At 35.6% G+C, this 12578-nt stretch overlaps 1 protein-coding gene and 1 long non-coding RNA gene across 2 annotated transcripts in view; one reads left to right on the forward strand and one right to left on the reverse strand.

The window, feature by feature from the left end:
* The window catches only part of LOC135079786 (protein espinas-like), a 177640-nt gene that overhangs the window by 65361 nt on the left and 99701 nt on the right, over window positions 1–12578 (forward strand). The gene's annotated exons all lie outside the window — the stretch shown is intronic.
* On the reverse strand, window positions 5968–6401 carry LOC135079797 (uncharacterized). The gene is made up of 2 exons (XR_010258901.1): window positions 6302–6401; window positions 5968–6119 (listed from the first exon to the last, which is right to left on the reverse strand). It is a non-coding gene; the product is annotated as an uncharacterized LOC135079797 (long non-coding RNA).

Below are 12578 nucleotides of genomic sequence, written 5' to 3' on the forward strand. Positions count from 1 at the left end.
GATATCCAAGTTTTGATCGAATTCAGCTGACCGAGTCTGATCGCGAGAAAACGAGATAAAAATATTAATAACAAACAAGAGAGATAGAGACGAAAAAAGATTCATTAAGTTGATTTTTTGGTGTTTTTTACGCCTTATCGTGTTTGTGGTAAAGGCGAAAGTCGTTTACAACTACGGTAGCCTTATACAGAGAGATCGGCCGGAGATATGGTATGTAGTTTTGTTTTTCGGTGCAGTTATTAAAGGTTTTTAAAACAATAAAACCGAGGAACATGCACGCCTGTACTTTAAAGTATCGGTGGGTTATTTTAATGCATATCTTTAGGTGTTTTTGGATGGAAACTCCTACGCAGGCAATTAAGTCAGAACACTTGAGAATACTTAATTCGAAAAAGGAGCGAGACTTCAGATGTGGTAATATTTTGATATGATCTCAATCAGCCTTTGGCGCTCCACAGCTGGTTAAGATTGTCCCAATTCACGCCACTTAGCCTGATTCTCGTTTCCAGGGCATTGGCATCCCTCATTTGGTTTAATTTTTTCTTACTACATAATAAGCTTTTTAACTAACAATGGCTGATATAATATATATTGTATTGCATTACATGGTGTGCGAAACTTCAGATCAAATTCAAATTAAATAATGATAAATAGGTGTTGGTTGAGCTACATTAAAGCTTTTGAAAAAAAACTTCCATAATGCGGCAGTCGAAAATTCGAAATATTCTAGCTAGGCCATCAACAGGATTTAGCTTGATATGACCATTTTAGAAACGTATAAAACTTTTAATCAAATTAAAATTAATTTTACAATTCAAATGTATTATGCTTATTATAGTCCGTAATCCAAACTTAGTTAAGGCACATTAAGTAAGGAGAAGGGACCACCCGTAGCCATGTTTTAATGACCTCTATGATTAAAAAAAGTTACCATAAAGAAGTTTGCCTGAAGATGGCATAAATTAAAGGTTTATTAGTTTCTTAATTTATCCACTCGTATTTCACTCATATCCCAACGGAGCCTTAGGCGATCTGGGATATACAGGGCGTGTACAAAGTAAACGGAGGCCAATGCTCGTTTAAGCGCAAAAAAATTGATCTTTTTCTTTAGGTCAGTATTTACATTAATTATTTAGATGATTCTGGTGTTCAAACAACAGTAGTGGTATTTTAAATAAAAATGTATAAAAGTCTGAAGAGACGATGATTTGTGTCTAAGTCACGCAGAAGCTTAGAATGTTAGTTAGGCTGTTGAGATCATAGCACCGACTAAGAAATCTTAGCTGCAGCAAGGAGAGATGGTTTGTTTCCGTTATTTTAATAACACCCTGTATTGAAATCTCATAAAAGTTGTTCCAGTATTGATTGGTATCATCAACACTGTTACTTCACTTGATTTTGACATTAGAAGGAATTGAAAATATTGAAATTGGACCCTGTATCATGATGGATGAAAAATGAGATTTCAAGATGCCAAGCATTGAGTTATTACAGAGTTTTTCATTATGTAGTTTCACTTTATTTTTCTTGCATGTTATCTGCATTATTTATTCCAACTACGAGTAGTATGTATTAGCAATCCATTTACTCCTACTATTAAATAATCTATTTGGACCTTCAATATCCTTCTATTCCAGATTTTTCTTGCGGCAATCACAAAGCGTCTGAGATAAGCTCGCATGTTTGCATACAAGTATTACACGGGCTGCATGGTGGCCCGTCGATGCATTCCATGCAGCCATTTGCATGGCCGCGGTTCATTAAAATGGAACAAATTATTGCTCGCTGCAATGGATTTTTGTCGTGTACTTTAGCGGATACAGCCCAGTATGCTCTTGAATAATCTTGCCCTATTTTGCTTGAGATTAAAGAATATCGAAAAGCTGTTTACCTTTTTTCATGCGCAACGTTCATAATTACGGCGTACAAGAGATGGGTGATAAAGTTATTGTTTTATTAACTACATCAAGCTACAAATAGGAAGTCTGAGAGGCATGGGCGTGCATTTTTATCAAACGCTGGGATCAAACAAGATTACTAAATCACTAAACTAAGTATAAGAAAGATGAAACTTTTGTAATGATTTTCTGGTTTATACGCATTTGGCAATCAGTAGAGAAACAAAAATATTTTATTAAGAGATATGCTCGATATCTTCGCGTTAAATTGCCAAATACTTAGCATTAGATCTCTCTTACATTCCACTGAAATGCCAATAGTTTGACGCGAGTATCGTGATACCGAATACTATTGTTCTTCAGATTTCGAAACCTTGCTAAACCTGGTCATGAGAAAAACATATTGGCCAAGGACCAAAGCAATATGTTCATAGGGGCTTTTAACGGTAGCAAAAAAAAATGGCCTAGCATCTGTTATTATGGCCATAATGTGTGTCTAAACTGTGTGTATTAGATTGAAACAGTTTAACAAAGTGAAGGCACTGCATTGTCTTAAAGTACATTAAATGAATTAATGCACCCGCAAAACAAATTGCCGATACACATTGCCTAGAGCCTGATCTGATACCACAGCGGGTGGAAAATTGGATCAACTTTGTTGCCGATTCCAACACACCTACTATGTTAGGCCGCTGTCTGAGTAAACTATACCAAAAACTAAATTCTGTTATAGTTCTTGCAACTCACGAAGGCGAGTGCACTTTACTTGTGTGTGTACGTGTACATACATGCACATAACGATAGTGTAATGTCTATCAAAACTTTTTAAAAACGAACAGTAGCGAGCCACCACACAATCATGTAAAGCTCACACGCCTTCGTGAATTGCAACCCTTTTATATTACGAAAATAATTAACTTTAAAAAAAACCGACTTCAAATGCGTGAACACAAAAAAAAATAAAAATTAAAAAATGTTCTACCCTTGGGGGTGAAATATTTTCTTCAAATTCGCATGAAACCACCTTTTTGATAATACCTATTCAACAAAAAAATAAATTCAATTCAAATTGATTCATTCGTTCAAATTGGTTCATAATCGGCGGAGATACTGGGTATAAAAAAGTTCATCCCCAATTTTCCACCCTTGGGGGTTGTTTTTTCTATTATTAAATTTAAATGGGACCACCCTTGAGGTATTACCTATACGCCGAAAAAAGATTTGTTCAAATCGGTTCATAATTGGCGCAGTTATCGCGTAACAAGCATAGAAAAAAAAAACATACGGGTCGAATTGAGAACCTCCTCCTTTTTTGAAGTCGGTTGAAAATCATTCGTTTTTTACTTACGAGTATACTACTTACCTACATAAAGTTCGTTTAACATAGAGCAATACTCCAGCCACCACCCGATAGAGTAAGGGAATGTGTTAGCTCTGCTTGTGTACAGCCATAGGCGACACGACGCGTGCAATAATTACCGACACGGCCATCCCTTGTAACCGGAACCGGGTACCAATCAAAATCAATCAAATAATTAACGCAACACTCCACCCGGCGAATTAGCTCGTCCAATAATTGCCCTTCTTAATGTGTGTGCCGTGTTGTTATTAATTAAATGTTAATAAAATTAGCTGGAACTTGTTCGGTGATGGATATAGGTTTTTCTCAAGGGCCATCATCTTTACAGCATCCAGTCATCTTACACGCGAATTAATTAAATAACGCTAATGATCGCTATAATTAAACCCGTTAAAGGCAGATTTTTCAATCATCGGATACCTTTAACTAAAGTATAAAATTGAAAATTTTAACCATCCTGAACTGTCTAAATGTGCCAAACTTTTTTTCGCTCAGTCTTTAATTCTTCGCATCTTGATTTAAAAATTAGTCAAATTGAATAGAATACATAAAGAGATTCTTCTGAATCAATAACGAACCCTAACGTTTAAAAACATCTTGATGTAAACACATTATCTTCATTATCCCACGATTCATTAACTACCAGCAAAACGAGTAGAAACACACTTATGCAGATCTACTTAAGAAATGCAAATACGCCTCAAATGTACATGCTCGTAACATAGTACCACAAAATATAACAGAAGGTAAACTCATGTATGTACCTCGCTTTGCATACCTCTCTCGCTCGCACGCTCGGCCGTCGCGCTAGGGTTGTCTTGTCATGTATTGCGTTTATTTCGTTATGATAGAAAAATGTTACTCTTAATACTATGCAAGAAAGACAATAAAAGATATCCACGTATACTTATTTATATTTAGTACGTTATTATAGTAATAGTTTGCAAACAAATACACGAGAAGGAAGTAGTATTTAGATGAGTGGTTGACACTATTATCCAACTAATATTATAAATGCGAAAGTTTGGATGTCTGGATGTTTGTTGCTCTTTCACGCAAAAACTACTGAACGGATTTTGATGTAACTTTACAGTATTATTGTTTATAACCCAGAATAACATATAGGCTATAATTTATGACGATCTGTGACAAACTGAATTGCACGCGGGTGAAGCCGCGGGCAAAAGCTAGTTATCCAATAATTCTTAAAACCTCTCTAAAACAATTCGATATTCCTAATAATTGAGTTGGCTTTCAGTTTCAATTGAAATTCAAATAAATAACTTACTTACCTCCCCGAATCAACTGGTAATTTAAAAAATGAAAATTCGGTATTTAATGTGAGTTTGAGCAACCAAATACCGAACAATTATAAGTAATACGACTTTTTCTGTTCACTCATTTTCGTCAATTTCGCAAAACAAAATAATATCACAGGCGGTTGACCGGCGCGTGACTCAAGCGAATCACAGCGAACGTGTGGCGAACGTCTGTCGCGCTCGCGCCACGTCGCGCTCGCATTCGTCCAAGACAGTCTTGCTAGAGCGGTGTCTATGTGTGCGTGGCTCGAGCGCGTTTAGTATGGAGTTTGTCTTCTGTTATATTTTGTGATAGTACACTTTATATCAGTAGAGACCCGAAGCAAAACTGTATAAGTAGTTTTTTAGCAATTTCAAGTAGCCGTAGACTTAGCTTATCTTAATAGGCCAGCTTAAAGGTTAAACATCTCCAGGCTATGCGGGCTAACGAAGAACGCTACATGTACGTGCTTAATAGTGTGTCATACATTAGCAGTCATTGTCGGCGCATCAAACGAAATAGCATCCTGAAATTCTTGAATGCCAAGTTGATCTTGTGTAATTTAACGTATAGGATGCATTTAATTTTATCATTTAACATAAGTACGCTTGCAATTAAATCAATTACATTTCATGTGAATCTGATCTGGCCATGTCGAACTGGTGAAGGTCGCGGGAAGTACCTAGATGCGGGCAGAAATCCTTGGGGCAGGCCTTTGTCCAGCAGTAGACGTCATTTGGCTGAAACGAACGAACATTTCATGGACCTTTATCCAATTTCGAACTTTTATCTAAAACAGCCTTACTCCGGCCGATGCTTGTGTAATTATATTTTAATGGCTTCGCGGCGTATCATAAAGAGGCGCAGTTTATGCGCCATCAAAAATGCAAAACTATTCCGTGCGCTTACGCATGATCGTACTTTTTGTCGGACATCTTGGGGTAATGCGCCATTAAACGGTTCGATCGCTCCTAATCGGAGTTTGCGTCAATTTCTAAAGTAAACATGGGTTTTAGTATCCAGTGATTAGACTGTGCCTGGAGCGTGTATGTGCAGGATTTCCTGGGTATGTTTTAGGAATAACTTGAGATTCGTCCCGAGGCTGTGCTAAGAAGCGGCAGTAGCCTTGTCTGCTGACTCTGGGACCTCGTTAAGTGGACACGAGGGTTGTAGTTCCTGACACTGATAACATGACTTTTGTTGTTATCTTGAGCTTATAATTATTATATGCTTTAAATAAGTTATGTATAAATTATGGGTACTTTCCATTGGAAATCCTCAGAAAATGTGATTCGAACCTCGTTCGAATTTTGGCATCAAATCACTCGGAGTTATCATTTTACCTATTTGATTACATCACAATGAACAATGCCACAAAACAGCTCAAACAACTATTATAATGAACTATAGTCATAGTCATATATGTTTATTGCATCATGTTGGTACATTTGGATCTTAAATATTAATACAGAGTCCCGAAACATGGCCCTGTAAGGGCATTGCAACATTATAGGTACATACAATATTAAAATCTAAATTATCAAAATAACAATATTACAGACCTTTTGCTGCCGCAACTCTGCTCACATTATTTCATTTCTCATTGTTATTTATTTATTTTTTTTTATTTTTGAATGTGCATGTTAAATATTGTATTATGTTATTTTGTCGAACTTACTATGTATGTGACTTTGTGTGCAGCAAATAAATGCTTACTTACTTACTTACTTACTTACTTACTTACAATTGCTTAGGTATATTTATTTATTTATCTAGAGTTGAGATCAAAGAATTCTTTTAACGTGTAGAAACATTTACTTAGTAGCCATTCTTTTAATTTTTTACAAAACAAATTCTCTTTTTCAATGCCTTTTATTTCCTTAGGTATCATGTTATATATTTTTATTGACATATGATAGGTTCCTGAGCTAACTAGATGTAATTTAGTGAACGGTGGAACTAGTCTATTTCTATGTCTAAGGTTTCTTTCCTGAGGATAGAGATCTTTGGCTTGGGAATATTCATGACAATTTTTTCTGACAAGTTTACATATTTCTATAATACCTATACAAAGAGGCGAGTGTAAGAATGTTAAGTTTTATGAAGTGAGGTCTGCAACTTTCCATATCTGTAATGTTAACGAGTATTCTAATACATCTTTTTTGCAATATATGTATCTATACTATCACTTACATGTAACAATGTAAGTGTCAGATATCATACACCCTTTCTAATCAGACCACAACAAAACCGTCGGAAGTGTTACTCTATCCACAGCAACTCGTAACATGAAGCAGACAACCTTATGGACAAGGTGGTAACCGAATATGACAAGCGGACTGGCGTGACATGACGTGTGGCGTGACGCGTGGTGTGAAGCGTGATAGTTTTGGTGGTTTGGATGTTAACACGGTGTCTTCATGAGCTGTTACAAATCAGGGTACCACGTAATAAAACAATTTCAAACAGACTTTTAAGGCATTTCGCTCTGTGCTATCGCAAAATTGATAAAATGACTCATTTAAAGTAAAAAAAACTGTTCGCCAGTTAAATTAAACTACTGTTGTCAACTGTGTCAGTGGAATCAAAAAAACTTGCAAATGACATCAAATATTTTAAATTATTATTGGAGAGTTCCGTGTCATTTTTTACCCAAAGCTTATGTAAACGGTGCCGCGGGCTGTCGACAGCCATTTATATTCATAATCCTATATTTTATTATGACAAACGTATTCAAATCATAATATCTGACGACATATTTCTCTTTCTATCATTTTTTTCGCATATTATTAAAACTAATGATCAAAAAACAATCTTAACTAAATTAACAAACATGGCTTAGGCTTTTGAAGATAGATTACATCAATTTAGTATGTATGAACATTTCTACACATGCTTATAAATTGATGCCCAATAACTCACCTGATTATTGAAGTTCTGACATTAAATCTAACGACTGTACACTTTAAATTACTAATTTATGTAAAACCCGTCCTTTGGTATGTAAAATCATTAATTATGAATTAATAAAGGGGAAATTATGGAAATTCTGTGCTGCTCAAGTCATATCGAGGTGAGAGGAAGGCCTTATTAGGCAGGGAAAACACTACCGTTGATTTATTAGTAAACATTGATGATTCCAATCCATTTCCGCTTTTCTACGTATACGGGTGTGATACAAAAATTTGCGTCTAAAAATGTTCCCAAAGATTCAAGAAATTACAGATCTTAAAAGGTTTACAGATTTCCCTAATCAAATCAGAAATCATTCAATAAAACTCCTTAGTAGCAAAACTTCGAATACCTATGCAGCTATGAACACAAGTATTAAGCACTTTGTAAAATTGGATACAAAATAGAATGTAGAGTTTTCAGCCAAAGCTGAATCGATTCGTATCTCGACGTGACGTTAGCAACGAAGTTTTATTTCGCATCGTGTTTACGATAATTTCATCGATTTAAAACTCGTTACCATTTATCTATTTCGATAACTACTTATCTGCCAGCAAATTACACTAGATACAGAGTTTGCAATAAAAAAGGATAACGACCGGTACCAGATCGCAATAACACTAACTCGAGCGAGATGAGAGGGCTGCGCCTGCGCGCGATTTGTTGCTGGAGCCCACGCGCCTTACGCAAACCCACATAATTAACATTGTGCGCCTGATGGAAAAAATCGACGGGAGTGAACCGTGTGGAATTGACTGTTCTGTATACAGGGTGGAATTTTGTAATGCCACCTGGAGGGAAAGTACTCTTAATATTATAGATAGAAAAATTTACTGAAAGAAAATATTCCTTTATTTTTAAAAAGAAATAGAACTGCATTCAAAGATTTCCAAAAAAATGCTTACCACACCCGGGATTCGAACCAACTAAAATCTGTTAAAAATTACACCCTGTATTTTTATTGCATCGATCGTTAGGGTTAAGTATAAGGATGAAATCTCTCTAACAAACTTGATAAATCAAATGAAAGGAAAACCATGAAATCTTAAATTATTTTAATTATGTACAGGAAATTGTATAGTATGGTAGAGAATTTTCGAAAAAAATTCGAAAAACTTTGAATGCAGTTCTCTTTCTTTTCAAAAATAAAGGAATGTTTTCTTTCAGTAAAATTTTCTATCTACAGTATTAAGAGTACTTTTCCTCCAGGTAGCATTACAAAATTCCACCCTGTATTAAATAAATTAATGTAAATTCAAATGCTGACATTGATCTGCACTGTGTGGTTCTAGATTTTTCAAGTTAAACTATACTAAACAAGTCAGAAATCTATGGTGTGCGAGTAATTTTCACGGCTATGCCAATAGAAACAAATAAAGTAGACAATAGCCTACCGTTCTTGAAAAATATTTCACGCCGATAATACTTATTCAACAATTGTATACAATGTTAAAGTCGATTTAACAATCATCAAAATATCCAAATGCAACAGGCACGTCCTGAAGACTATCATTTTTCCGTTTTTCAATTTCAGCCCAAGCTACCAAAAAGCTTAATAACACCTGTAGACTAGCAGAGGCGCGCGGCCCCGCCCGCGGCGCGGGCGCACGGAGGCGGCAATGGCGGCAAATCGCGACGCCATCTTGAAATATGGCGTCGCGTTTTTTATTACCCGATTTATCAAAACGCAACGTCTAGGGACCTGTATGTGCGCAACATTTTTAGTACTTGTAATACCGGACGGTGCGGGATTGCTGGCAGGTCTGGGGTCATGTGGGATTTTCTGGCCTGGAGAATGATAGACACAAAATTTCTTGAATCCTTGAATTCTTTACGTTTCTTTCGCACACTCTTTCTTTTTAAGCCACCCGAATTCATGTCCTAGTTGAAATTAATGTACCTAACAAAAATCAATACATCTCATCTATCGGTCATACGGAACCCCGAAGAGGCATTTTGCTTAGTCAGTAATCACGTAGAAACAAGTTGGTATTTTAATTGACTCGGCAGGAACAGTTCAAATTAATTGGTGCGAGCGAGAAGACAGTTTGATCAGGGTAGCTGCTGACGGACAATAATTGGCAGAGGTTTTCATTGTCGAAGGCGAAACAGCTGAGTTGACGAATAGCAGATTTAAAGTTATTGGCGAAAATATCAAAGATTACATATAACAAATTCGTTGAGAATAATTATTTTCAGCGTCGAGCAAAACCATACGAGTAGTGACAATAGTAATGCAATAAAAATACAGGCAGCAAAGACAGACAGGTAGTAAAGACAAATAGAACGGTAGTCGGTAACCCACTTCAATAATTACTTCATAAATAATGTTACTTCTGTCTTTGACGTGAGAGAGATGTCCCTGGCTTAAACTAACAGTTACCTGTCGCTATAAAAGCAGGCACCAACGACGCTACACCTAATGGTACAGTAATGACATATTAAGAGCTTATTAAAAAACAAAAAGCTCAGTTATGGACTTTATATCCTTCGGTTTAAGGTTTACGACCGCCCCATAAGGTGTCGACACCTTGCTTTATAGGCTAGGAAATGTAGAAATGACGTTTACAGTTATGGAGGAGAAATTTCTTGATGTTTCTAGTTAGTGTTTATTTAATAAATCAGTATACCAACACTTGTATGACACGGAGAACCGTATCCGGTGAGAATTTTATAAGATTTTCTAGAGTAGACTACGCTCTATGTTTTTTGAGAGTTGCTCTATATCCTATTTATGCATTAACTCAAACATTAGTTAGCAAACATTAGTATCAAGTCTTTCGAAATCACTAAACTAAAAGAAACTCTTTAAAAGCTGTGACTGTGATGGTAATTACAATCTCAAGCTCCATGGTACTTACCACGAAATATTTAGCACCTCTGAAGTTTATGACCAGCGCACATTCATACATCATAAAAGTATTCTGCGAGAATGCAGACCACTGACGCCGTTAACTACTTTCGCGTGAGGTCAAAAATCTAGAAATATAAGCTGTAGAGATTTATCGATTTCCAATATGTATTCATCTATCCACCAAGGCTTTCACGGTTATAAAATTATTAGGATCGTCCGTTGCTCCCAACATTTACTCTTTAACTACGAAATAAAAACAATGTTTTACAAGCATCTACTTCTCAAGACTATGCGTATCATTCCATCAGACCTAATTCTTCCTACACTAAAATTACCAATCTTTTGCTCAAAGCTATATTACAAATATTATCTTAAGAAGCCCATATTTGGTATCCATCAATAAAAAACTTATTTGTATACAAACTATTTTAATTAGAGATAAACATCTGGGCCCAACGACGATTCTGATATATTAGATCTGACCAACACATTTTATGTAAATCTCACTCTATTACAGGCTATTAAAATACAAATTGAATTGGCGATAAATTTCAAAGTTGCCATTGTTTTGCCCGTGGGTGTTGTTATACGACATAGAAATGTTACGGTTTTAATCGAAGAACCAGCACATGGTATATAGTATCATAAGAGAAGTGGTTGAAGTATATTTTGAATTGCATTAAAGTTAACCGCTTCCAGCTATTAACGTAAGTGGCAAAGAGTAGCAATATGTTATGAAAATTAAATCAAGGCGAGAGTATGCAAGCCATTTTGTTGCAAAATTATTTATATTTAGCTACAAAACATCTTTTAATTCCTTAGACTTCAATTATTATCAGTTGAGATCATGAAAAATAACTTGATTAGAGCGTACGATATCATCAGCTTCCATAAAAGTCGCTAAGCTGTTTATGTTCTTTAAAAGCTAATGCATGCAATACAAAAGCTGTAAAAATGCTTCAATTGATTTTAAATAGACCATGATAGTTTTATGTGGTACTACGCAAGGGTCTTTATTAGTACCTGTATTATTTAATGTTCAAACGTATTATTATTATCTTTATGTTAATTTCATAAGAAAACGTTCGACAGTCAATAAAAGTACACCATATAATATTATAACTTGTTTGAAAGTAGAAAAACAAGCAGTAGAATTAGAGCAAATAAGCAGACAGGCATAATATTCTACAGGTTTAATAAATAAAACCAGATCTAGGTTAAAATCAATCCTGTTCTGATATAAGTTATGCAGTTATGGGACCATAAAACATAGACAAGACTGGTCCTCGTTAACACAGTAGAGAATCGCCGTGATTTCCCTAACTAATTAGAGCAGGTAATTTTATTTCTCTTAGGAATGCAATTAGGGGCAATAAAAGTAAATTAGGCAGTATAAGTTACGGTAAAGATGATATTAATTTGTAGTTTGAAGTGTTGGGAATGTTCTTCTACCAAAAGTGTTATGAGTGGAGATATGGGAATACTTTGAGATTAAATGACGGTAATCTGGTTTGATATAATTATGACAGAGCATGAGTTTACAGCCAAATATTATTATGATCGAAATATACCCATAATTTCCCGACAGGGTCCATAATACTGACCTATATTATTTTAGTGGTCTTATATAACTTACGTGTGGAATAGTAATAAAGAATTTGGATTTTGAGTTTTGTTTTGGGAAATATGGTATGGTATAGTTGCCTGTTCAGTTAGTTGACATAGTCAGTCGCAGTGACAGTCATTGGTAAATAGGGACTGCATGAATAGTTTATAGAAGGGAATTTCTTAACTTTAAGGGGAGGTAAAGAAAATAAATCCATCGCGTGTATTCAAAACACATTGCGCCATCCGCCTTGAAAAGACCAAATAAAACTGACTAATGAAGTGAGTATCGAAGGGCTGACGACCATAAACGTTAACGGCCCGAGTATTGTGACTCATAAATCGCTTTCTATCTAAATCACTGGTGAAAACACCTGTAAATAACAATTAGGTAAGGCTCTCAAGATATTACCCGCCACCATAACTTAACACGTCAACCCATTCACAAACCTCTCCACGAAAGCTCAAAGAAAAACAGCTGTTTAAATCTTGACTATTGTAACTAGACCCACAGCACTAAGCTCATATTATAAAATGAAAGTTTACTTTACGACGGTCAAGAATATGCAACCGGCTTGAATTGGCTTCGTTAGCGCAATACAATTCGGTA

This window comes from Ostrinia nubilalis, chromosome 17 (genome assembly GCF_963855985.1).
Source record: "Ostrinia nubilalis chromosome 17, ilOstNubi1.1, whole genome shotgun sequence".
NCBI classification, from domain to species: Eukaryota; Metazoa; Arthropoda; class Insecta; order Lepidoptera; family Crambidae; genus Ostrinia; species Ostrinia nubilalis.